The following is a 25,774-nucleotide window of genomic DNA, read 5'->3' as shown; positions in this document are numbered from 1 at the left end:
CTGCTTTAATCCCAATTTTTGGGCTCCTGTTGTTTAGTAGGAAATCGGATTTAAAATGGGCAAGTCTAACTTGATATCAAGCTAAAAGACCCAATATGATTACGGTTAAAATGGTCCGATCGAAAAAGTTCAAACGCCAGAATCATGGCTAGTTATGGGCTAATTAGTTGCTCTAATCCCAATTTTTGGACTCCTACTGTTTAGCGGGAAATCGGATTCAAAATGGGCGAGTCCAGCTTGATATCAAGCTAGAACCTCCCATTCGGTTACGGTTAGAATGGTCCGATCGAAAAAATTCAAACTCCAGAATTATTGTCTGTTTATGGTCTACTTATTTGCTCTTATCCCAATTTTTGGGCTCCTATTGTTTAGTGGGAAATCGGATTTAAAATGGGCGAGTCTAGCTTGATATCAAGCTAGAACCTCGCATTCGGTTACGGTTAGAATGGTCCGATCGAAAAAATTCAAACGCCAGAATTATGAGCTATTTATGGGCTAATTAGTTGCTTTAATCCCAATTTTTGGGCTCCTACTGTTTAGCGGGAAATCGGATTCCAAATGGCGAGTCTAACTTGATATCAAGCCAGAACCCCCATATAGTTAGGGTTAGAATGGTCCGATCGAAAAAATTCAAACGCCAGAATTATGGGTTAATGTGTTGCTGTTATTCTATTTCTTGGATCCTAATGTTTAGCGGGAATTGGGAAACAAAACAGGCGAGGCTAGCTTGACATCAAGCTAGAACCTCCGATTCGGTAACAATGGTCCGATCCAAAAAAAACTCAAACGCCGGAATTATGGGCTATTTTTGGGTTAATTGGTGCTCTAATTCCGAGTTTGGGGCTGCTACCGTTTAGCATGAGTTCTTCATCAAATTGTGGGATTTGGCATAACTTCTAGCTATAAACCTAGTGCTATAAATAATCAAATAATTAAAATGCCGGAATTATGGTTTATTTGTTTTCTAATTAGTTCCTCTAATGTCGATTTTAGTTCTTCTATCGTTCGCAAGAAATCTTATGCAAGATTGGTATTGATCTCTAGATAACGTGGGATGATAGTTGCAAAGTTGCAGTGATAAAACGTCGATATCTATTAACTGAAAATTGATTTTTTTGCATTCTCCGCGAATGCAAATATATATCTCTACTAGTAAATTTATGAAATGTCTTTTCACGTTTATATGTTCAGTATGTCTGGAAGCAAGTAGTGTATATATAGAATTTATATGGTGAAATATCATATTGTTTTTTTAATATTTTTTTAGTTTATAGGAAATGCCTCGTTGCTGGGGCCAGCAATGGCACAGCGGTAGAATGCCGATAAAACCCAAGTACATGGTGTTTGTCAACCACAAAGATCAATTGGTGCGATCTGAGATCGAACCAGGAATCACACGCACAAGAGGCAAACGCTCTACCACTGTGCCACTGACTGCGGCCCCCAGCAACGGCAAAGAGGCTTTTCCTTAGAAAAAAAATGATTTAAAAAATAATGATATTTCACTATATAAATTCTATATATACACTATTTACTTAAAAACATAATGAACATAAACACGTGAAAAAAGAATTCATGGATTTACTTGTAGAGATATAGATTTACATTTGCGGAGAGTGCAAATAAATCAATTTTCAGTTAATAAACATCGATGTTTTCTCACTGCAACTTTGAAAGTATCATCCCAACTTATCTAAAAATCAATACCAATATTGCTTGAGATTTCTTGCTAACGATAGAAGAAAAAACTCGACATTAGAGCAACCATTTAGAATACAAATAACCCATAATTCCGACGTTTTAATTCTTTTGATCGGAGTGTTATAGCCCTAGATTTATAGTAAGAAGTTAAGCTAAATCTCACAATTTGATAAGGTATTCCTGCTAAAACGTAGCAGCCCCAAACTCGAAATTACAGCATCAATTAGAACATAAATAGCCCATATTTCTGACGTTTGATTTTCTTCGATTCGAGATGTCTAACCTCATGGAGAGTTTTTACTTGATCTCAAGCTAGACTCGCAGAATTTGATTCCGATTTTGCACTAAAAAGTAGGAGCCCAAAAATTGGGATTAGAGCAACTAATTAGCCCATACATAGCCCATAATTCTAGCGTTTGAAATTTTTCGATCGGACCATTTTAACCGTATGGGGAGTTCTAGCTTGATATCAAGCTGCACTCGACCATTTTGAATCCGATTTCCCGCTAAACAGTAGGAGCCCAAAAATTGGGATTAGAGCAATTAATTAGCCCATAAATAGCCCATAATTCTGGCACTTGAACGTTTTCGATCCGACCATTCTAACCGTAACCATATGAGGGATTCTCGCTTGATATCAAGTAAGACTCGCCCATTTTGAATCCGATTTGACGTTAAACAGTAGGAGCCCAAAAATTGAGATTAGAGCAACTATTTAGCCCATAAATAGTTCATAATTCAGGCGTTTGAATTTTTTCGATCGGACGATTTTAACCGTATGGAGGGTACTAGCTTGATATCAAACTGCACTCGCCCATTTTGGATCCGATTTCCCGATAAAACAGTAGGAGCCCAAAAATTGGGATCAGAACAACTAATTAGCCCATAAATAGCCCATAATTCTGGCGTTTGAATTTTTTCGATCCGACCATTCTAACCGTAACCATATGAGGGATTCTCGCTTGATATCAAGCTGGACTCGCCCACTTTGAATCCGATTTCCCGCTAAACAGTAGGAGCCCAAAAATTGGGATTAGAGCAACTAATTAGCCCATAAATAGCCCATAATTCTGGCGTTTGAATTTTTTCGATCGGACCATTCTAACCATATGGGGGGTTCTAGCTTGATATCAAGCTGCACTCGACCATTTTGAATCCGATTTCCCGCTAAACAGTAGGAGCCCAAAAATTGGGATTAGAGCAATTAATTAGCCCATAAATAGCCCATAATTCTGGCACTTGAACGTTTTCGATCCGACCATTCTAACCGTAACCATATGAGGGATTCTCGCTTGATCTCAAGCTAGACTCGCAGAATTTGATTCCGATTTTGCACTAAAAAGTAGGAGCCCAAAAATTGGGATTAGAGCAACTAATTAGCCCATACATAGCCCATAATTCTAGCGTTTGAAATTTTTCGATCGGACCATTTTAACCGTATGGGGAGTTCTAGCTTGATATCAAGCTGCACTCGACCATTTTGAATCCGATTTCCCGCTAAACAGTAGGAGCCCAAAAATTGGGATTAGAGCAATTAATTAGCCCATAAATAGCCCATAATTCTGGCACTTGAACGTTTTCGATCCGACCATTCTAACCGTAACCATATGAGGGATTCTCGCTTGATCTCAAGCTAGACTCGCAGAATTTGATTCCGATTTTGCACTAAAAAGTAGGAGCCCAAAAATTGGGATTAGAGCAACTAATTAGCCCATACATAGCCCATAATTCTAGCGTTTGAAATTTTTCGATCGGACCATTTTAACCGTATGGGGAGTTCTAGCTTGATATCAAGCTGCACTCGACCATTTTGAATCCGATTTCCCGCTAAACAGTAGGAGCCCAAAAATTGGGATTAGAGCAATTAATTAGCCCATAAATAGCCCATAATTCTGGCACTTGAACGTTTTCGATCCGACCATTCTAACCGTAACCATATGAGGGATTCTCGCTTGATATCAAGCTGGACTCGCCCACTTTGAATCCGATTTCCCGCTAAACAGTAGGAGCCCAAAAATTGGGATTAGAGCAACTAATTAGCCCATAAATAGCCCATAATTCTGGCGTTTGAATTTTTTCGATCGGACCATTCTAACCATATGGGGGGTTCTAGCTTGATATCAAGCTGGACTCGCCCACTTTGAATCCGATTTCCCGCTAAACAGTAGGAGCCCAAAAATTGGGATTAGAGCAACTAATTAGCCCATAAATAGCCCATAATTCTGGCGTTTGAATTTTTTCGATCGGACCATTCTAACCATATGGGGGGTTCTAGCTTGATATCAAGCTGGACTCGCCCACTTTGAATCCGATTTCCCGCTAGACAGTAGGAGCCCAAAAATTGAGTTTAGAGCAACTATTTAGCCCATAAATAGCCCATAATTCTGGCGTTTGAATTTTTTCGATCGGACCATTCTAACCATATGGGGGGTTCTAGCTTGATATCAAGCTGGACTCGCCCACTTTGAATCCGATTTCCCGCTAAACAGTAGGAGCCCAAAAATTGGGATTAGAGCAACTAATTAGCCCATAAATAGCCCATAATTCTGGCGTTTGAATTTTTTCGATCGGACCATTCTAACCATATGGGGGGTTCTAGCTTGATATCAAACTGGACTCGCCCACTTTGAATAAGATTTCCCGCTAAACAGTAAGAGCCCAAAAATTGGAATTAGAGCAACTAATTAGCCCATAAATAGCCCATAATTCTGGCGTTTGAGTTTTTTCGATCGGACCATTCTAACCATATGGGGGGTTCTAGCTTGATATCAAGCTGGACTCGCCCACTTTGAATCCGATTTCCCGCTAAACAGTAGGAGCCCAAAAATTGGGATTAGAGCAACTAATTAGCCCATAAATAGCCCATAATTCTGGCGTTTGAATTTTTTCGATCGGACCATTCTAACCATATGGGGGGTTCTAGCTTGATATCAAGCTGGACTCGCCCACTTTGAATCCGATTTCCCGCTAAACAGTAGGAGCCCAAAAATTGGGATTAGAGCAACTAATTAGCCCATAAATAGCCCATAATTCTGGCGTTTGAATTTTTTCGATCGGACCATTCTAACTATATGGGGGGTTCTAGCTTGATATCAAGCTGGACTCGCCCACTTTGAATCCGATTTCCCGCTAAACAGTAGGAGCCCAAAAATTGGGATTAGAGCAACTAATTAGCCCATAAACAGCCCTTAATTCTGGCGTTTGAATTTTTTCGATCGGACCATTCTAACCATATGGGGGGTTCTAGCTTGATATCAAGCTGGACTCGCCCACTTTGAATCCGATTTCCCGCTAAACAGTAGGAGCCCAAAAATTGGGATTAGAGCAACTAATTAGCCCATAAACAGCCCATAATTCTGGCGTTTGAATTTTTTCGATCGGACCATTCTAACCATATGGGGGGTTCTAGCTTGATATCAAGCTGGACTCGCCCACTTTGAATCCGATTTCCCGCTAAACAGTAGGAGCCCAAAAATTGGGATTAGAGCAACTAATTAGCCCATAAATAGCCCATAATTCTGAGATATGTTCCGGTCGTTTTGGTGTTGGTGGTTGGTCTAACTTGACACGCGTTTTAAATTAATAGAAATAAGTAGTATCATACTTGCTACAACACAATAAATAACGAGTATTCTTTTAAATATAATTATGTTTAAGCACAGAATTAGCGAATATAGAATATTATTGTTATAATGCTGTTGATATTAAAATTAACACGTAAATAGTTGGAGCTTGAATTAATGACTAACATATTTTGTGTCCTTAAGCCATTTGAACTTCTAATCACTTGAACATGTTATTCGAAAGCCTTTCAGTTCCATACAAACAATGTGGTTAGCTTCTAGGATAAATAAAGAGAACACTTACATTTTAAAATAAATCTGTTATTTTACAAAGCGTTCTTTGAGTGACGAAATATTTTAAGTGCTAAGTTGTTAAAATACAGATAATGCACATTTGTAAAAAATGGTAATCTATCTATCATACCCGATCTTACCTAGCAAAGTCTCATTCCTTCCAGACCAAATAGCATTACTGATATCTTGCGAGCCATATATGAACATATCAGATATTAGAGAGGTGGGCATAATGTTTTGGGTGGTCAGTGTATTTGATATAGCTTATCTGGTCATATGTTAATAGAAACTATAATACATCTTTCTAAGATTGAAAATAGCTCTGCCTATTAGTACAAGCATACTCGAGGGGAATAACCCTAGTTTGATTCTCATTTCAAGCTCATGAGGTTCGGATCCACAAGTTCGGATCCACATATATTCTCAGCACTGAAAAGGACATTAATTTACAATATAACTAATCAATAATATAGTCTTTCTATGGACTGTTTCTTGTATTAAAGAGTTATGAGCTAACCAGAAATTTTGACCATCTAAAATGACAGTGATGCTCCTAACCGAAGCTTAAAAACTAATCCATTTACAAAACCCTCAATTTTCCCATTGAGAAAGATATGGACCATCTTCAGCGTAGGTAACGGAGAGGAACACTGGAACTTTTCCTGAATAAACGTAACACCACAAAATCTCAACAGTATGTGCAGTGCCAAACAGTGTGTGCGGTACCCCAATACTTAACCTCTGAATCCCCTGATTTTTAGTTCAATGGTACCTTAGAACATAATCGCAACCTATCAGAAGAACTTTCATGGATCAAAGGATTTATTATAAATTTGTAAATATTTTTTCATTGTAGCTGCGCTCCTTTATTTTTTGTCATGTTTTATTACTATTTTTATTGATAACATTGTACCATACGCGTAAATAACTTTAATGTCTAACTATTGGACAATTAATTCTGCGTTTTGAAAGTCACAATGTGAAAGGACACTGCAACAACGTAAAAAGGTCTTCACTAATATATGTTTGTATTATGTACAGCTACCTGGACTAAGATGAGGGATCATATCATGAAGACCCTAAACCAGTAAAATTGGGAGCACCCTTACAAAAAGTAGTCACAAAAAGGTGCTCCGTTTTTTATGAGGTACCACTTCAGGTCAGACACACGTTAAACTCACTATGATGTTTAAGTGATCTCTTTTAATAATACGCATTACTCACCATACACGCGTCCATATATACAAACACCAAAATGCACAAAAAATGGTTCCGTAACAGGAATCCCTTCTAGGGGGTTTAAGAAGCCTCCGTTCATCCCTTTCCTTGGGGCTGTTGACGGGAGAACAGGTTAACCGTCTCAGGTCAAAGGAAGTATAAGGAGTAATGAAGAGGTATCGTGTGCCGTCCCTACCTGAGCGCGATTTTTTGTGGGTTTGTGCTTTCGAGTTCGGCACGTGGTTTGTCAACAAACCAAATCTGCTATCTCTATACTTATCTGCTTTGAATAGCAAAGTTAAATTCTTTTCAATTGTTAGAGCAGGTACTAGCCATTTTTTCCTCAGGTTAATTTAGAAATTATGGTCCGCGGACAGTAATTTGTTATTATGCCTTCCCTTGCCGATACAATGCATTGAAAAAGGGTAAGTCTTTCGTTCAAAATATCCACAAAAAATATGTAGTATTGCAGATGGCAATACCCTTGCTAGTAAAAAGGAATTCATTTGTTAATCTTTAGTAGTTTTATAACGCTTGGTATACGCATAACAGAATTTCAAAATATTTAACATCATATTGAAGAGGTCCAAGTACTTGCAGCTATCCCCTGATTTGTAGGTTAGACTTCTTTTATTTGGAAGTGAAATCTTGTGCGATTTTCGATGGGAGAACATGCCAATCTGAATCAATGTTCAACTATAAGTTTACATCCATCTCGCTGTCAGGAACATTCAATGGAAATCAACAAACCAATTATTCTTGCTCGTAAGATTAAGTTAGGAGTTACATTTGCCTACAATTTGCATTATATTGTTTTTTGTGTAGATCAGTATGGCCCAAGTAACGAACCACGAGTCATATGTGATTCTCAAACCGTCTCTAACTCTAGCTTGCACTTGTGAGCAATTTCTACTAAGTTTTGGGATTTTTTAAATAGATCTAAGGAAAAAGCAAGCCAAAAAAAGAAAAAAGATTGTAACAGTAACTAATCCCACCCAACTTTTTAAAATATGAATTCGTTGCATCTTCAAGTATCTTAATGGCAACAATGAACACAGTGCACTAAACATGAAATAGTTTATCTAACCCAAATTAATTTAACATTCGAGGCACCTAGTATCAAAATCCGCCACATCCATTTCGCTTAGTTTCGAGAAATCTCGCAAAACGTGCAGTGAAGCTCCATATACACACGCTTAAAAAGTCCCATATTTGAACTAGTTTCTTAGTTTGAAATGTTAAGTTCTTTAAAAAAATTCTGTTTCCGTGAAATTCCTTTATATCAAATATATAACAAGCGATATATAACTCAATTTCGGTAAAAATAGATTTGGCAGCTTTTGATCCTAGGCGCCTCATTTAATTGGGAATTATGATAATGTTTGCACAACATTAGAAACACAGTGTTGTTTTTCTGAACTTGTAATTACAATAATAATAATAATAATAATAATAATAATAATAATAATAATAATAATAATAATAATAATAATAATAATAATAATAATAATGGTGCTGGCTTTAAATGTAATGGTTGCCTTTAAGTAGGGATTATCTGCTATTTTAAATCAGAACACTTTGATGGAAGATATATCTTGAAAATGGAGACAATTTTGGTGGGAATTTTACTCTGTCTATCGGTTAAAAGGACCTAACCAGCATAAGAGCCATTCTAAATTCACGCCTGTCGGATGCATTAGTAAATGATAATTGCAAAATAATATGTATCTTACGTCATAAATGAATATATACCACGAACAGGGGAATAATATTCAAGCATATTATAAATGAAGTTACATTTGTAAAATTATGTAATACGAAATATCATGTTTTAGAATACTACAGTAAAGATAGGGCAGTATTCTAAGAGCACATTAAAAAGAGATGAAGAGATTGTCACGACTACAAACCGAGACAAGATCTAAACCAGCATGACATCGGGACGAAAGTCTTCAAATCATTTAGAAATATGAATAAGCTAGATTGAAACTTCTTTTGAGTTGGCTAGAAAACTCATCCGAAGAGTAAATTACATAAATTACATATTTCATTTATGAAATATGAACACAATCTCCTGAACTATTTTCGAGAAAATTATCCGAAAAAAAAAAAAAAACTCTCCTCTAAAACTAAACTACCCCTCGTAAATTTTCTTAGAGTAAACGACTTATTTCATATTGTCAGATTCTTAACGAAATATGAATAAAATTGAAACAAGGGTTTTTGAGAAAATCATACTTAAATGCTCACCTCAAGATGCCAAGGATAAACTACTCCTGATATATTTTTCTAGAACTCATATTGCCAACTTAGTAATGAAATATTTGTTTATGAAATATGAAGACGTTTTCAAAGAATTTACACCAAAATATAGGATTGTTAATGAAATATTGATGTATGAAATTTAAACAATTCTTTAGAGCCGTTTCCAATTAAAAAAAGTAGATTTCTTTTTCATTTTCACCTTTTAGAAAATTACCCTTATTTTTGAAGCTCAGAAGAAAATTCGAGAAATTTCTCTAGATAATCTTATAAAAACATTAGGTATAATATTCGGTGCTTTTATGTGGAACGGCATAGTCATTAACCGAGCAAACATGTTTACATGGGAACGGATGAACAGACACACGGAAATCACTTTATCGTTATGTAGGGGCCATGAAACGAGAAAATCTATTGAAATCTCGAATTTGATCACGATCACTGTGCTTTCTTTTTTTTTTATCATGTCGTTGTCCAAACATAAAATTGAAACATTTGATAGCATGTTTGTGTGTTTTCTTAAAAAAATAAACTTGTTTGGAAAATATTGTTAGTAAAAATTAAATAAATACAGCATATATGCCATAGATATGAAGTGATGCATTATTATAACTTAAAATAAGAAAATAAATATTTATTTACCACACAAGTGCTTATGAAAATTATATATTTTTAATGTCAAAATATTTACTAATTAATTATAATTATAAGCTTTAGTACAGTAAAAATGTGGGTTTTCAAAGTGGAAAGAAAATACATTTGAAATAACGTTGGTAATAGTGCACACTGTTCAACATATTTTCAATTTCTTAAGCGGGTGATGGTTTTCTCCATTGAAAAGAGTACGTAATAATCGGCAGATCCTCTCCTCCTAAACAATACAATATTATGTTCTAAGACGTTAAGACGTTCTGAAACAATTACTAGTGAGCAACATTTCCAAATATGTTCTTGAAAGTATTTTTTAGACTGTCACAAAATTCTAAAAGTTGCTATATCATGCTATTACAAATAATTTAAAGCTTTTTGCGCTTTACTAGTCACTAGCAAACATATCTTTGGTGCACGGGATTCCGAATCCAATTCCCGGTAGAATAGCATTCAAACTCATTCTATCTTAAACTGTAGGTTCACTCTTATATAAGTCCTTCTGTGCTAAAAGATGCCCCTAAACTTGAGCAAACACGTTGCAAATAGAAATGATTTAAGTATTTTGTAAACAAACTAATAGAAAACGTTTTTGGAGCATGATAAATTCATATGATTGTTGATAATTCACATAGAAGCTTACATAACAAAACTACTTAATCGTATATATATTTTTCGAAAATACTTAGATAAGTATTTCAAAATATTACTACCACCAAAAATTATTATATTTAAATTAATCAAGGACACAAACCTGATTACAAATGATTATGTATTTCCTACAATAACAATTTAATGACAAGTCTTCACTCAGATCTACTGTGACATAAAATTGTGGGGAAATTTTTCCAGTAAATACACTTATAACATTTTGATTTTAATGTGTAATTTATATTTTTTTTATTTTCTGCATTAATACAATAATCGTAATATCTTAAAATGCTTACACTATTCAACAGTCCATATCATAAATTAATATTGACTAATTACAGATGTATAAATTACAAAGAGACAATACCCAGCTATCTCACTTAGAAAGGATATATTATTGTAACCGTAAGTAGGAAATGTTGAATAAAAATCTCGTTTGGGTTGGAATAAAACTCTAGAAGACCGAAGAAGATTTGTATTTGTTTGAATTTATTTCAAAAATGGATAAGATAGCAGGGCTTTTCAAAGATGAAATAATTGCATTTCTTTTACAAGACTATAGATTTTCGTCCACCTTAACCGAGTGCAAAAACCATGAATAGTAGTTTATTTGAAGATAGAGGTACAGTAATCGTTTCTAGCAATTTGGAAGTGTAAAATATTATATTGACTAAGTAAGTGCCTGTTGCAAAAAAATGAAAACTTAACTTCCTTATGCAAATTTATACAAATTGACTTTAGACACAATAATTCATACTCTCTGTAGATATGACCTGATAAAAAAGTATAATAATGACAGATGGATTTAACAACTATATATATATATATATATATATATATATATATATATATATATATATATATATATATATATATATGTATATATATATATATATATATATATATATATATATATATATATATATATATATATATATATATGTGTGTGTGTGTGTGTGTGTGTGTAAGTTACAAAATTTCTATCTAGCACTTAATGGAAATGCATATTCCTACCATCAATTTGAACCGTTTTTGTTTTGCAAGTATAACACATAGAATATTGTAAATATAAAAAGAAGACTAATATTGGGCTTTCAAATAAAGTTAGCGTTGCATAGCTCAGCACATGGTTGGATTTTTAAAAAAAAAATATTTTCGTTTATACGAAGAATTTGGACCGTTAAAAGCAAATAAATTAAGGATGTTGGGATAGAACTATCTTACAGTTGTGCCCATTAGACTCAAGGAGATGGATAAATAATGGAAGATTGTGAAATTATTTTTTCCTCTCCCACCGAGAATTGAACCCGCCACCATGTGCACTAAAGGCACTTACGCTAGCCATTAGACCAGCGGAGAAGGTTAACTCCTACTAAAAATATTCTCATGTTTATAGTGAATATAGTACTATCTCAAATCATTATCAATTTTTTAACGTAGGTTCTTGTTTTAGAAAGTAGTCTGAAGAAACTGTATTTGTTGAGCAAATATTATTCAACTTGTATGTATATTTTTATTCCAGTTAATAAAGTTTCTTTACTTCATTTTCAATGTAAAACATTGTAATTTAAAGCTAGTGTATTACATCAGGAGACACTTATAAATTTAGAATTGAGATAACTTGAAATAAAATATGAAGTCAGAACCAAATATGAGACCTAACTTTCTTAAAGGTATTAACCTATAAGTCTGATTTTTTTCCCTCTATTTTAATTTATTTACATATTTCATGTCTAGTGCATGTCAAAAAAGATACTTTTCGATATCCATCTATCTGTTGCTTACTTGTGTAGGTTTTAATATAAACACAATAATATAAACACAAGTCTAGAAGTCACGCTATTTACTTGACAAAACCAATTTAAATATAAGTTTTTATATAAATTTATTTCTAAATATAAAGTTATCTAGAACAGTTTTTTTAAAAATTTTCTCCTACGTTCAAAGATGGGAGTATTTTACGAGGGTTGAAAACAAAAATTACTATTTTCCAGAAAATGATTCTGATTATTTTCTTGATATTTAAGAAAATATCATTAAATAGTCTAAACTATGTTTTTGTAAAATGAAAGTTTAAAATTTCTCTTGGGAAACTTCAGGAGGATTACTTTACTCGTGAATAATAATTTTCTTGAAATATTCTTAAAAGTGATTCCGACTCTTTTGTATACATCACGAATACATATTTCATTTACAAATAAACAATCTAACAAGTCTTTTCACCTGAAAACTTACTAAAGAGATAATGAACTGGTGAAAATGAGATTTTTTCGAACAGTTTCCTAATAATTGGCTGAGGGAATTTTGTTCATGTTTCATGAAAAAATAATTTATTAACAACCTCACAGTATGTATAAAGTTGTTTTTTCTTTAAAAGCACTTACTATCCGAACTTTACTACTACAGTACAGGAGAATTTACTTTCTGAGTACTTTCTCGAGACATGTTAAGGAAATTTTCTTCATAATTTATAAATAAATATTTCAGAAAAATAAATATTTCACATAGTATGACATAAATAATACTTGTATACTTTAAAAAGTCTCTCAGTTTTCGTTATAAAATAAATATTTCATTACAATCTTCGACAATATGGTGTCCGATAACTTCTCTTCAATAATTTAAAATATAATTTGATGCTAGATTGAAGATATTCTGAAATTAGTCTTAGGAATTATGTTAATACAAATATTTAATATGAACCAAGCAATATTACATAACTCACTTTATTAGAATATTTCAGAAGTCAACTTGTTTATACAACTACTAATGCAAAGATAGTGTTGTTAAACATCTTCTTGGAACATGGCTCTTCTATTTTTTTCTTTCCTACTGCATAATTCTGACTTCATTTGTCTCTACAAATTTAAATTTCTGACGAAAAATAAATCTAGAGGAATTGGAGAATTGTTTTAAGATGATGATTTTGGGAAATTCTAAAGCGATTTTCTTCACATACCGTAAACGTACTGTATGGTGTACTTAAATACTACGAAATTTCTATTTAACATTAGATTAACGATAGAAGTGGAAAAAATAGTGAAAGAACTCGAAATTTGACCAGAATTTCACTTTTCATGACTATCGTAAAAGTGGTTTTTGGTTATATATATTTCTCTGTTTATCCATATATGTGTGTAGATGAGTAGAGGATACAGAGTTCAAGAAGCTAAACATAATTTTAAATATACAATTATAATGAGATTATCTGGAGTAGTGTTATCTACACTCAAATACACGGGCAGTTTACTGGACGTAAAAATGGAATACTTTGATTTTTCTCTAACCACACTGACAACATTCCGCTTATACTTCGTAAACAACTTTTTATATATATTTCGTAAACTGTACAATGTAGTATGATTCATTTCCTCATAACGATTTCTGGGAATATATATTACATTGGTTACTGGAGAATAAACTAGGAACATAATATGAAAGAAAATCTAGTACAAATGAGGGACTCGTTCCTCTTTGAATTAATTGGGGAATACGTTTTGATTGAAGAATCCTGTTGCAACCACGTTAGATGTGAACTTTTCTAAACCAATGAAGGAAATGTAGTTCCTAATACAATTAAATGCATTAAGATCCAATTCAAATTTCTATTGTCTTTTATGCAAATTTCCTCCGCGTTAGAAGTGTATATTTCAAACTGTATGTCTTAAATATCATAATTTCTTTCCTTATTTACAAAAATCAGAATAAAAGTGGAATGAGTAGCGTAGAATTAAATGCTAAACATTGGTACAAAACGCTATCTTACTCATTACCGAAGTGGGACTATTATTGATATTTTTAATCTCGTATTTTAATTATAAAATTAATTACCACTGAGACCAAGTAATACAACTTAAATGACGAATATGATTCAAATTAGTCATAAAGAATATTATTTGATGGACTTTAAAAATTTTGCCCTGAACTTGTTAAATTCAAGTTCGCAATCTTGATACGCGGTATTGTAGTAACAACAAGGTTAAAGCTAAGCTTATAGTTTGTAGTGAAACAGTATGGGTAAATTTCCAATACATATAAATGTTTCAAACAAATGAATCAAATTTTTGAGGAGTCATTTTTTTCGATAGAAACTGTACATATGAAGTAAAATATAGGATATACTGTATAAGTCAACCTCTCTTGTTCTTTTCTATCGATTGAATTGAGTGTTTGCTAGATGAGTGGAAGAAAACATAAGTTCAAAAACTCACTTCTGATGTACTGTATTTCAAACTTTGAAGAAAATGAAATGAAATATTTAAGTTTTACGTCCCACGGTTATGCCGGTAAGGCTAAAGGAGATGATGAACAGAGATGAATCAAATGGTGGAATGAAGAAAGTGTGAGGAAACGGGAGAACCCCGAGAAAACCCACGAGCACGATGTTTGTCCACCACAAAGTTCACTCGGCGCGAGCTGGAATCTAACCGCGGACCCCAAACACCGGAGGTGAACGCCCTACCACTGAGCCACCGCGCCACCTATTTCAAAATTTGATTGGAACGACCCTTTTCAGCACATGAGTTACATAAGACGTGATCCTTAGCTAAACGTGGATTCAAATCATATAAACTGTTATCCAGAACCAAACTCAAGCTTCTCGCATGGAGGCCGAGTATGCTAACTATACAGACATGGAAGATCAATCATAAACTTTGTTTTTTTAAACTTTTACCACATACTGAATATGCAGTGATTCTCCTTTGCCTTTTTCAATACATATATACCTTTATTAATAAAACATCTAATTTTGACATTATTTAAAATTATTGTGAATTTGTACTTTCTTTAAACATGCTATTTTTTTAAAAACTAGTTCTAGTAATTTAAATTATTTTCTTTGAAGATGATTTGGTTGATTAGGGTTTAGCGTCTTTTTTATTATCACCGAAGCTATATGAGAATTGAACCTAAAGTTTAAGATGGATCCGAACCTCCGGAATACGTTAAAATTTCAATGCTTTCTGGCCGGTAATCAAACTAGTAAAACAGCACCAACGATGCCATAAGACCAGCCGGGAGGACATCTTTAAAAGAAAATAGCACTAAAAAATGTTGGCTTTTAAAGGTAGAATAATGGAAGATGAATCAAAATAATGTGTATGGAGGACATCATATGGTTAGAAATTTTGGGAATTTATGATATCTTCCATTACTAAAAAAAATAACATTTATAATTGTCTATGAATTAAGAAAGAAAACATAAAAACAGAAATAAAAAAATATGTTTATAAGATGAGTAGTAAAATTAATATCGTAGTAAAAGATCTCTGTGTAAACCATTGGAAGCTGACGCTCTCGGCTATCGTACACGTGTCCTTATGTGTCACTATGCTATTGTTCGCGTTCAAAAAATTGATTTGCATGAGAAGCAATAAGCGGGTGATCATCATTCTTCATTTCAAAATGGTAATTTTGCATTACAAGTAGCCAAGTCTTCCTTCAACTCTTGGCGGGGCAGTTTTCCTGCTTCCGCTCTCACCAGACAGGTTGCTGAACACAAGAGAGGCCATTTTATTTTTCTAAAAAAAAGAAAGAAATCTTTCTAACAGTCTGGAGCTTGCGTTCAACATTGCTTGTTTTCTTTGCACCTGGGCCAACCATAATGATTGTGTCATAACTGGATTCGAACACGGATATTACAGCTCAGGAAGCTTGCAGTTTCCTCTGATGCGTATTTACAAGGTGACCACCATAGCCAGTACGAGTTCGATATAAATATAACCATACAAACCAAAATCGAAGTCTAATATTGTTCATGACATGCCTTGATGAAACCATATTTTGTGGTTTATATACAACTCTGTGACGTAGCTCAGAAATTCAATATTAACGATATCTCTCAATAGAAAGAATCAACAAAATGCAATTGGAATTTCGTATAGAAGAACATAAAATAAATTATCCAAATTAACGAAGAGATCGTATTTGGTATTGTTTCTCAAATCAATAGTTTGTATCCAATAAAAAAGTGTTAATCATATTCCATGTTGCTGTATTATGTCAATTCACGATATACGTAGCCTTAATTTAAAAGGTAAAGGTAACCCCTCTTCCCACATAGGATAAGCCCAGTAGGTATACGGGAAGCCTGAAGGAAAGGTCCATTCTTTCGAGACCTCGGAAGTACATAAAGGTGATGTGGTGAGCACTACGATTAGAACTATTTTACCAGAGCTTTCTTACGTACTAGAAATGAATATTTCTCCTAATCATCACTCATCTTCATATTTAAATCAATATTTCTCCCTCACTCTCAAAAATTGCTGATATTCTCACTATCAAATTAATACTTATTCTTCGTCCTCACTCACGTCCATCTTAAAGTACTACTGATGCCCTCACCTTCAAATCAAAATAGTTTCTGTTAGTCAAGTTGAAACTCATGCTTGAATCTCATGGTGCCCATCGCATATATCTTTGGCATTGAGAGGATAGATATTCTTTGTCTAAATATTCTAGCCTACTAACTATATGTATTTAAGTAGATAAACCAAGTCAGGTAAGAAGATTAAGGTGGTCAGATCTCTACATCTATTTTTTTTCTTAATCTACAAAAAGGTGTAAAATTCAGGAGTTAGCGCGGAAAGTTAGATTGAAAATTAGGATTGGAATATCACATATACAAGAAGTCAATAATTATGGCTTCATTAAAGTTATAAGCAATTGCACCTAACAATTATATTTTCTTTCGATAGTGTAGTTTCACTCATATCTGCAGTCATGAAATCCCAATTTGATAACATTGATAGGCTAGTTGCGAAATAGGTCTAAGGAGCAAACAAATAGTAATCTAAATAGACTATTTTTTTAATATATTTTTACCTCAACTTATATTACAAAATTTAGAGCGCTCACTTTTAATGTGAGAAATCGATGGTTCAATCACCGGTGGATAACATCGTGCCTAAGGATTTTATGTGGGATTCATTTGTTTCCTCCCACATTCACATTCCACCAAACAATTTAAATAATCAACTTTCAGCGATCATCCGTCTCCTTTAACATAAAATGGCATAATCATGAGACGTTAAATTAAATATTTCATTTTCATTTTATAAAGTTTAATAGTAATACAAAATCTACTATTATTTAATCACTTTTAATACCTCCAAAAACCCTTTATATATATGATTTAAACTCAAGTACAATCATTTGTAATAAATATTGTAATCTCTCAAAATAACAACAAATACGATCTGCTTTCTACGTAGAGTGAATTCAGTTTAATAATTACTACCCGATCTTTAAAAGAACATGTCAGCGTGGACTTCACTCTGGTCTTGTGGCTAAAGCGTGCACCCGGATTCGATTTCCGGTGGTAAAGCAAACAAATTTAGTTTCACAATCACTTACTGTCAATAATCACCCATCTTTTAACCTAAAAGGCATAATAATTTTAAAAAAAATATTTTCATATTTATTCCAAAATATCAACTCCTCTTTACACATGAGGTTCTTCGTGGCTAAGCGGTTAGCGTACACGTCTTTGGCGTAGGACACCTGGATTTGATTCACAGCGGAAGCTCATGTAGTTCGGATTCCACGTTAATCAGTAGGCTCACGTCTCATACAGCTTCGCTGGTGAAAGGGACGTTAAACTCAAAATCAACTCAACTCCTCTGTGTACATGTAAACTGTTATTATTACACCGAATCCTATAAAGACACTCTCTGACCTGAGAAACCTATTATAACATGAAGAAACCTATTTCTTACTAATAGATATTCTAATCCAATCAAACACGAAAATTCTATTTGTTAAATCCAATATAATATGACGGAAGCTGTATATGTGTTATAGTGAATTCATAAACATCTCTTTGTTTATTTGGAAGACAATGATAAAACGTTTTATTACCATTAACAAAACAGAACTTTATTCCTATATTATAATATAACATTTAATTCTTGATCAATATATTTTCTATCAACTAGCATACCGAACGTGGGAGAGGGTGACTTGTTGAACCAATAAAAGTAATTTTTTAATAGGTTTCATTAGTCAAATTAAATAAAACACGCTTTTGTTCGTTATTTAAAGACCATGGAGCATGGAAGATTCTCAGTACCATAAAATGACTTCCTGATAATAACGGAAAGCCTATAATGAGGATGATGGACTGTTCTTTGTAGATTTCTTTTCCTGAAGCTATTGAGAAAACCAAATAAAACAAAATTAAGTACTGAGAAAATAATAAAATTATATTAGGACCCCACGCCGCAAGTTCTACCATTTTACTTGGTGGGTACTGTGTTTCGTACAGGCATGTTGCAATTACAACGTTTGTATTTTACGCAGATTATTATACGTTTTCCCTTTACTTGTGCATTCTTTGTAGGATATAGAATAACGGCTTCAGTCAAAGATAATGGCATGTATTATGAAAGAGTGAATGGGGAAGTGTGTTATAACCACTCAAATTTGCTGCTTATGAAGTAGAATATAGTTCTTTACTTTTATTCTGAACAGTAAAATTGACTGTGAGTTCCATAAGGTACTTCAAGAGTTCACTGTTATAGCTAATAAATATATTAATTCAGATACAAATATTATACAATAATGTATCGGATGAAGACTGACGCATAAACAAAATTCTTCATCAAAAATAAGGGGTTCATGGTACATACAAAAGTAAGGAGATTTTAAATAAAACGTAAACTCAAAAATTTATTTACGAGCAGCTGTCCTTAGTTAAGGATAGATCTTAGGTTAAGGTGTTAAGGATACATATCTAAAATAATCCATTTATTCTATTCTATTGAATCCATTAGTACATGAACAAGTTATGTGAGCTTGTACAAAGAAAGAGAAGTAACTACAGTTTTCCCCTTTATTCAAATGAATTGGAGTTCATAATTTTTTATAACTTTACTCAAGACTCTCCAATGGATGATCTCCAGGGTATTTTATTATTAAAATTACTACTAGTTTGATTATTATTAAGATTACTACTAGATTACTACTAGCTTATGATTCATAGTATTATCGTTCTGAAATACTTGTAGCAGGAATGAGTAATTATTCTACCATAAATATATAGGTTATTTCTCTATTCTTATTAGAAAACAGGAAGAAGAATCTATTCACAGAAACAAGACAAATATAATGCGCGCCCCAACACACTTCACTTTCTACTTGAATTTCCTAAATTGCATCATTTTATGCTGAAGTTATTGGTGAAATATTTATTTGTAAAATATCAACCAAATTATAAGTCACGGAAAACTTTGTTTTTTAAAATCATCCCCAAAGGTAAAGTATTGTTTATGAATTTTTGCACTATAAATGATTTATGCCATTTATATAACGAAATATCAACAAAATAATATTGAAATTTCAAAGATTGTACACGTTTTATGGCTCTTATATACAAAATGAAAACTTATTTTTAAAAACAGTTCGTTGTCCTCGACGTAGGTATACGCATATATATATATATATATATATATATATATATATATATATATATATATATATATATATATAACAATTTCCTGTTTTTTTTAAAACTTTTTTCCTATCCTTCCAAAATAAGAAAAATTTCCTAAAAGATGAAAAAAAAATGCTATTTTCTCAAGTACGGCTTTAGGCATTTTGTTTGTATTCCATACTTCATTTCAACAACACTATACTTTGGCTTAGAGTTTACTGTATTAAATGCGTATACATACATAGAGAGAATTGAAATGTCAAATAGAAGAGTGAGTAAATAGTATCCCAAAGCTAAGATGTCACAAATTATGTATGTGTATTTATTTCAAGCCAAAATATTGAACCCTAGCAGTTAATATTTGAAAAATAAATCTTTCGGACAAAAATATGAAATTAACAGCTTTGGTGAAGCTTAGAGAAACAAATCATTAGATATTATGTCTACTGCGTCTTTCCGAATGGATGTGTACGGATCTCTTTTGAGTAATACTGCCTTTTTGCACGAGATAAGATCTGAAAGAAATACTGGGGACTAGAAAGATAAAACGAATTTAGCAACTAACTCACCTGCAGATAACTATATTTCACTTTCTATGAATATTTCATTTATATTCAATTTCTAATAAGTTTCCTTAATTTAAACTTCAAAGTATTATGTTAAAGGCAGCATTTCATTTTAAACACATACTATATCATACTTTGAAATAAACAGTAATTTCAGTACAATTTACTAGTAACTCTAATTAAAATTTATTTTATTATAAATTAAAATAAAATTTACATTAAGAGTCCTGAAAAGAAAGAGATGTAAATGTTCTATTAGTACAATACATAATTACAATAGGAACATACATCAGTCATACTCAATTTTTTCTTGATTCTTCATATTTTAACTCAACAAACAAATTATTTTTTAGCAGATCAGCATGGTTGGTAAACTATCTGCTCCAGCCCAGTTGCATTTCTTCGTGAATAGATGATATTGTTTTCACATAGACAGTATAAGTACTATTTGGTTTGTTTCGATATACTGCTCTTTTTATAAATATGAATCCATTTTGAAATAATCGCCTACCACTGTAAAAGAGAAATCTACATTACGAGAGAATACATAAAAAAGTCTTTGTCACACACATATATTAACATTTTGCTTAAAATAATGAAACGTTTTTATTTCTTATCACCAGTAAGGGTGTCAATGATGTATATCTAAGTACCAATCTAGTGTTCTGTATTGTATTTTGATTAATTTCATTGTTACATGAATGCTTTAAAAATATTAAGTGAAATCAATTTAAACTTATTATTGCAGAATAATGAACCTAATATCAATAAATTCAGATATATATATATATATATGTACGAGATGAATATAAAGAAATCACATCATAATAAAGCGTTATATAAAAATAATATACTAAGTTGGAGATAAGTACTGTTACCTGAGAGCTTTTTTTTTTTTTAAAAAAAAAAGAAATAGAAAATCGATAACTGCGAAGATGGTTCATGGAAGCAAATGAAGCTGCTGGAACGAACCTAGAGGAGTTGGGGGAAGGGAGGTTTAAAGCAGTGGAGAGACAGCGAATGAGTGAGCGAGAGAGAGAGAGAAAGAAAGAAAGAATGGGAGTTGGGTTTAACAAAGTGGCCTTCTTTCAAAAGACTCTCTTGGGTTCTTTTTCATATATATAACTCTGTTGGGTTGTTTTTTTTACGAAAGAGGAGGGGAAACTTAACATACCTATGTCTTTTACCTTCCCACACACATATGTCGATTCTGTGAATTCGAATTACATCAATACAATGTTCTTTTTGTGTGATTTTTCAATCTGGAAATATTTAGAAAAAAAATCTGTTTTTTTAATTTGTTTGTCGTTTTTGCAATACAGATACTCAATACACTAGCGAGAGAGAGAAAAAGAGAGAGACTAAAACACGTATTAACATAGCATCAATACGCATATGGGTGTTAGAAATATAGCTTGAAAAGTCTTCTTACATCCTATCCTTATCCTATTTTTTCTCATACATGCCAATTATTGTCCTTGCTTTTTATCATAGGACAGCCTTTCCCAACCTGGGGTCTGCGGACCTGCAAGGATCTTCAATCCAACCTGAGAAAAACACACACTGGTGACAAATACACCATTTTAAGTTAAATGATCGAATTTCTCGTCTGAAGAATAAGTACAGGAATAGACTTGATGCTGATCCTGCCGTTTGCAGGTTAGTGGCTGAAAGAGAACACCAACCATGACATTAACTGAAGTTGTGTACCTCGGTGAGTCATACAGTTATCATGTTAACTTGTTGAAGTTAAGTTAATACATTTTTCTTTTAGAAAAATACTCTTTTCTATACCTGATGGGTAGGCTATTGTGGTTTAATTTTGTTTACGCACTGGATTTATTTATATATTTACAACATCTTAGTCGAGGTGTCCAGCCCCAGGTTTGATACCTACTACCACCCTATTATACCTACTACCACCCTATATACTAACATGGGGAAAATATAAATACTAATCGTATACATTGCAAGGGTTCCTTTACATGTATTGTAGACTCTAATGGGGACCGCAGTATGGAAAAGATTGGGAAAGGCTGCCATAGGACATTAATTTTACCAATAGATAATATAGAATATTGCAAACTAAAATATATCTACACCTTGATATTGTTATTGGTAATTTTAGGATGAATTCAGTACAAATTACTATATTAAAATACTATCATAAAATTTTATCTGTATTGCTATAGATTTTAGTAAACCAAGGTCAGGATTAAAAATACATCTTTAAAGATGATGATGAGTGGTTTCCTTTGAATACTTGAATTTATACTAGTATACAAATTCAATAATACAAATAATGGTTTGGTTAATATTCGAAATTTCAATAGTTATTTTCAGTTTATTATTTCTGTTCTTTATTTCAGTTACAATTTGCACATTTTACTTTCAAACATTTACTCTACATGGACGGTAAAAGTGACTAAGAGGAGATGGCGCTTAGAAAAAGATGTAATTTAGGTATGAAAAATGTAAGTAAATACATAATTCTATATACTCACATTTATTTTTAGTCTTTATATGTTTAGTCTATGTTCACCTAAAGCAATAAAATAAATATATAATTTCTTTTTTCATTGCTGTTGAAAATGCTATATAAAATAATAAAACTGTGATGCAAATTTAGACTTCCTTAGCAAACTGCTGAGCAAAAATAAAAATTAAAAATCCTACATACAAATTAGTCATTTCACTAAAAGTTGTCACACTATAGTTTATACTAGATTTAGCTTCAAAGTAAAAATTTATTTTCTGTAAGTTGGCCATCTATCTACGTTCGTCACTTTTTAATGGAATGATATAACTAGGACGTAGTACTTTTCTACTCGTCCAAACATACTTCAAATAGCGTTTAGGGTAAGCGTTATTTGAAAAGAAGCAAATGAATTATTGTACTAAAAGTTAAAAAAAATAATTAAATAGTCGGGAAGATATCGATTTTTTAAAATATAAAAATATTTCAAGAGAAAAGATTTTTTTACAATACTATTCTTGATTTATCCTTTTTTATTCCAAACTCAACTAAGCTTTCGTAATGGTATTTACAAATAATGGAAAGTAAAAATTATTTTCCTAAATTATTTCCAGTAAATAAATAGTATATTATTGTGTCTTTGTATACGTAAACTATTTGGGATACGGTAAGTATGAAATAAATTTTTGCTCGTTTTTCTTAGTAATTAATGTTTTCTACAATCTTGGTTTATATTATGCATTTGAACTCTCATAGCTAAGTGGTTAGCGTACGGACCTGTGACATGGGAGACTTGGGTTGGACTTCCGGCGTGAGATCATGTGATTTAAATCAAACCTTAAGCGTTAGTTCCACGTCTTATATAACATCACTGCTGAAAGGTACACTAAATTCAAATCAAATCAAAACCGAAACTTATTTCGTTCTAAACTTTTAATTATGAGTTCCTCATGCAGGGGTTTCAAACTCCATGACGAAACATAAATGTGATTTATTACACTCAGAGATGAATGAAACGTAAAGATGAAGTAGTTAGCCTAAACGAAGAATCAACTCGCGGTAGATAGTAAATATTCCGAAATAAATTAAATTAATTGAATAAAACGGTAACTAAATGTAATCATAACCAAATAGCTAATTGATTTCGGTAAATCATAAAAATCAATATGTTTAATTCATATTTTCTTACATTATACTTTGTTACTGTAGCTAATACTTGTAAATTACATTAGATCCCATATAATGGTTAATAATGTGTTTGTTGATGCATGATAAATATTTAGTCTTTCCTTTGTCTTATTAGGAATATAAGAAGACTTGGATGAAGATAAAATGAGAAAAGATGAAAGAATATTACGAATAACAGATGATACTAAAGGAAATAATTCCTCCATCAAAATGAAGGTATTCCATTCATAGAAGACCGTATTGCATAGGTGCCCTAAAATTGCGTCCAGTCACCTATCAGTAATTCTGTTGATGGTTGAGAAGAAACTGAATTATGTGAAAATAATAGAGAATGCTTACTACAAGGAAGAAACAAGCGGGAGGAAGAAAAATATTATAATTGATTAACAATATTTAAGAGGATAATTCTTAAAAGCTAGTAGGAGAACTTAGTGCGTAGAAAATTGTTAGTTTGCTGCAAATGATTCTAATGATTATTAGTTATAAAAGAGCAAAATGAATACAATATGATTAAAAAATATATAAGGAAAATTGAATAGGCCTATATGATTTATTTTCTTTTATTTATATAACAAATCTGAAATCTGAACAATCTTCTATAATGTTTAGAAGTATTATTGTATACTTTAAGTTAATATATATCCATGTAATGTCATTAATAACTTCCGTAATTTAATTTTTCGAAGTCTCGTATTCCTAATTCTAACCTAAGTAGTTGTATAAATGTCAGAAACAACTTATGGAAGCACGAAAAAAAATCTTCTACATTGATCTATATTATGTCAGGTGTGAACTTTGGTTTTCCAAACTTTGTTCCAAGCTTAAACCAAATATCGTGAACATCAGTATTCAAAGATATCCATTATAGACTTCCAGACTAGAAGTATTATCTTTAATATGTTAAGTCTTATACATCTTTAATATGTATAAGACTTACAATATTAAAGATAATATTTATATACTACTTAATATAGGAGTAAGTCTTATACATCTTATACACATTATCTTTAATATGTAGAACGGTAAATACCATAACAAAACACGAAGAGACAGTGGGATATCTTTAATGAACTTAAAATCTCAAGGATAAGTTCCATCGCACTCTTTATTTATCCCTCTATCATTTCCCGTTTCAATATATATAATACAATGCTAACTGGAATCCTCTTATTAATAAAATCATTACATGCATCTACATATCTAATTTTTGCACTCATTTCAAAGGCAATATTCGTTGTGTACAATAGTATTGTGAATAGTATTAACAAAGCTTATGTAATACCTCTCTCCCTCAAAAAGATATCTGTCTTTATTCAATACAGAATAATATTTTGTTTTCTTAATATTAATATATTAATTTACTAAACTAATGTATGTCAATCAAAGGAATAATAAACTAAAGTGAACTAAAACTCCTGAGAAGGTGTCCTTTAGCACAGTCATTTTGTAGTCTCGCTTGTACAGTATTGCAGACGTACTACTTCTTCAATGCTGAACAAGAATATACCACACAAAAGTAAAGCCAACTTTTTTTCTGGAAGTATTTATTGTTTTCTCATCATTACTGGAACAAGAAAACATCCTCATAACCTTTAACTATAGTAAACTTGGTGTAGACTATACTCATTTATTATCCATCTATTTTTCTTCAATTTACTTGTTACTAATTGTTATCTTAGAAATTCCCAGTGCAGTTGTTGTTCGGCAAAACAATGACTAACATATATTCTTACATTCCAGATACAGCCTTTTCTTAGTAAGGAGGATATTCATG

At 32.3% G+C, this 25,774-nt stretch overlaps 1 long non-coding RNA gene across 5 annotated transcripts in view; it reads left to right on the top strand.

Moving 5' to 3' along the window:
* The window catches only part of LOC145664344 (uncharacterized), a 563,008-nt gene extending 538,346 nt beyond the window's left edge, over positions 1–24,662 (top strand). For all 5 annotated transcript variants that reach the window (XR_014127413.1, XR_014127414.1, XR_014127415.1 and 2 more), the window contains 2 exons: positions 22,706–22,810; positions 24,116–24,662. This is a non-coding gene — a long non-coding RNA (uncharacterized LOC145664344). The remainder of the gene's footprint in view (positions 1–22,705; positions 22,811–24,115) is intronic.
* Positions 24,663–25,774: the final 1,112 nt, after the last annotated feature.

This window comes from Thermobia domestica, chromosome 11 (genome assembly GCF_964235325.1).
Source record: "Thermobia domestica chromosome 11, izTheDome1.hap1.1, whole genome shotgun sequence".
Classification (NCBI taxonomy): Eukaryota; Metazoa; Arthropoda; class Insecta; order Zygentoma; family Lepismatidae; genus Thermobia; species Thermobia domestica.
This window is presented reverse-complemented; position numbering and strand designations above follow the sequence as displayed.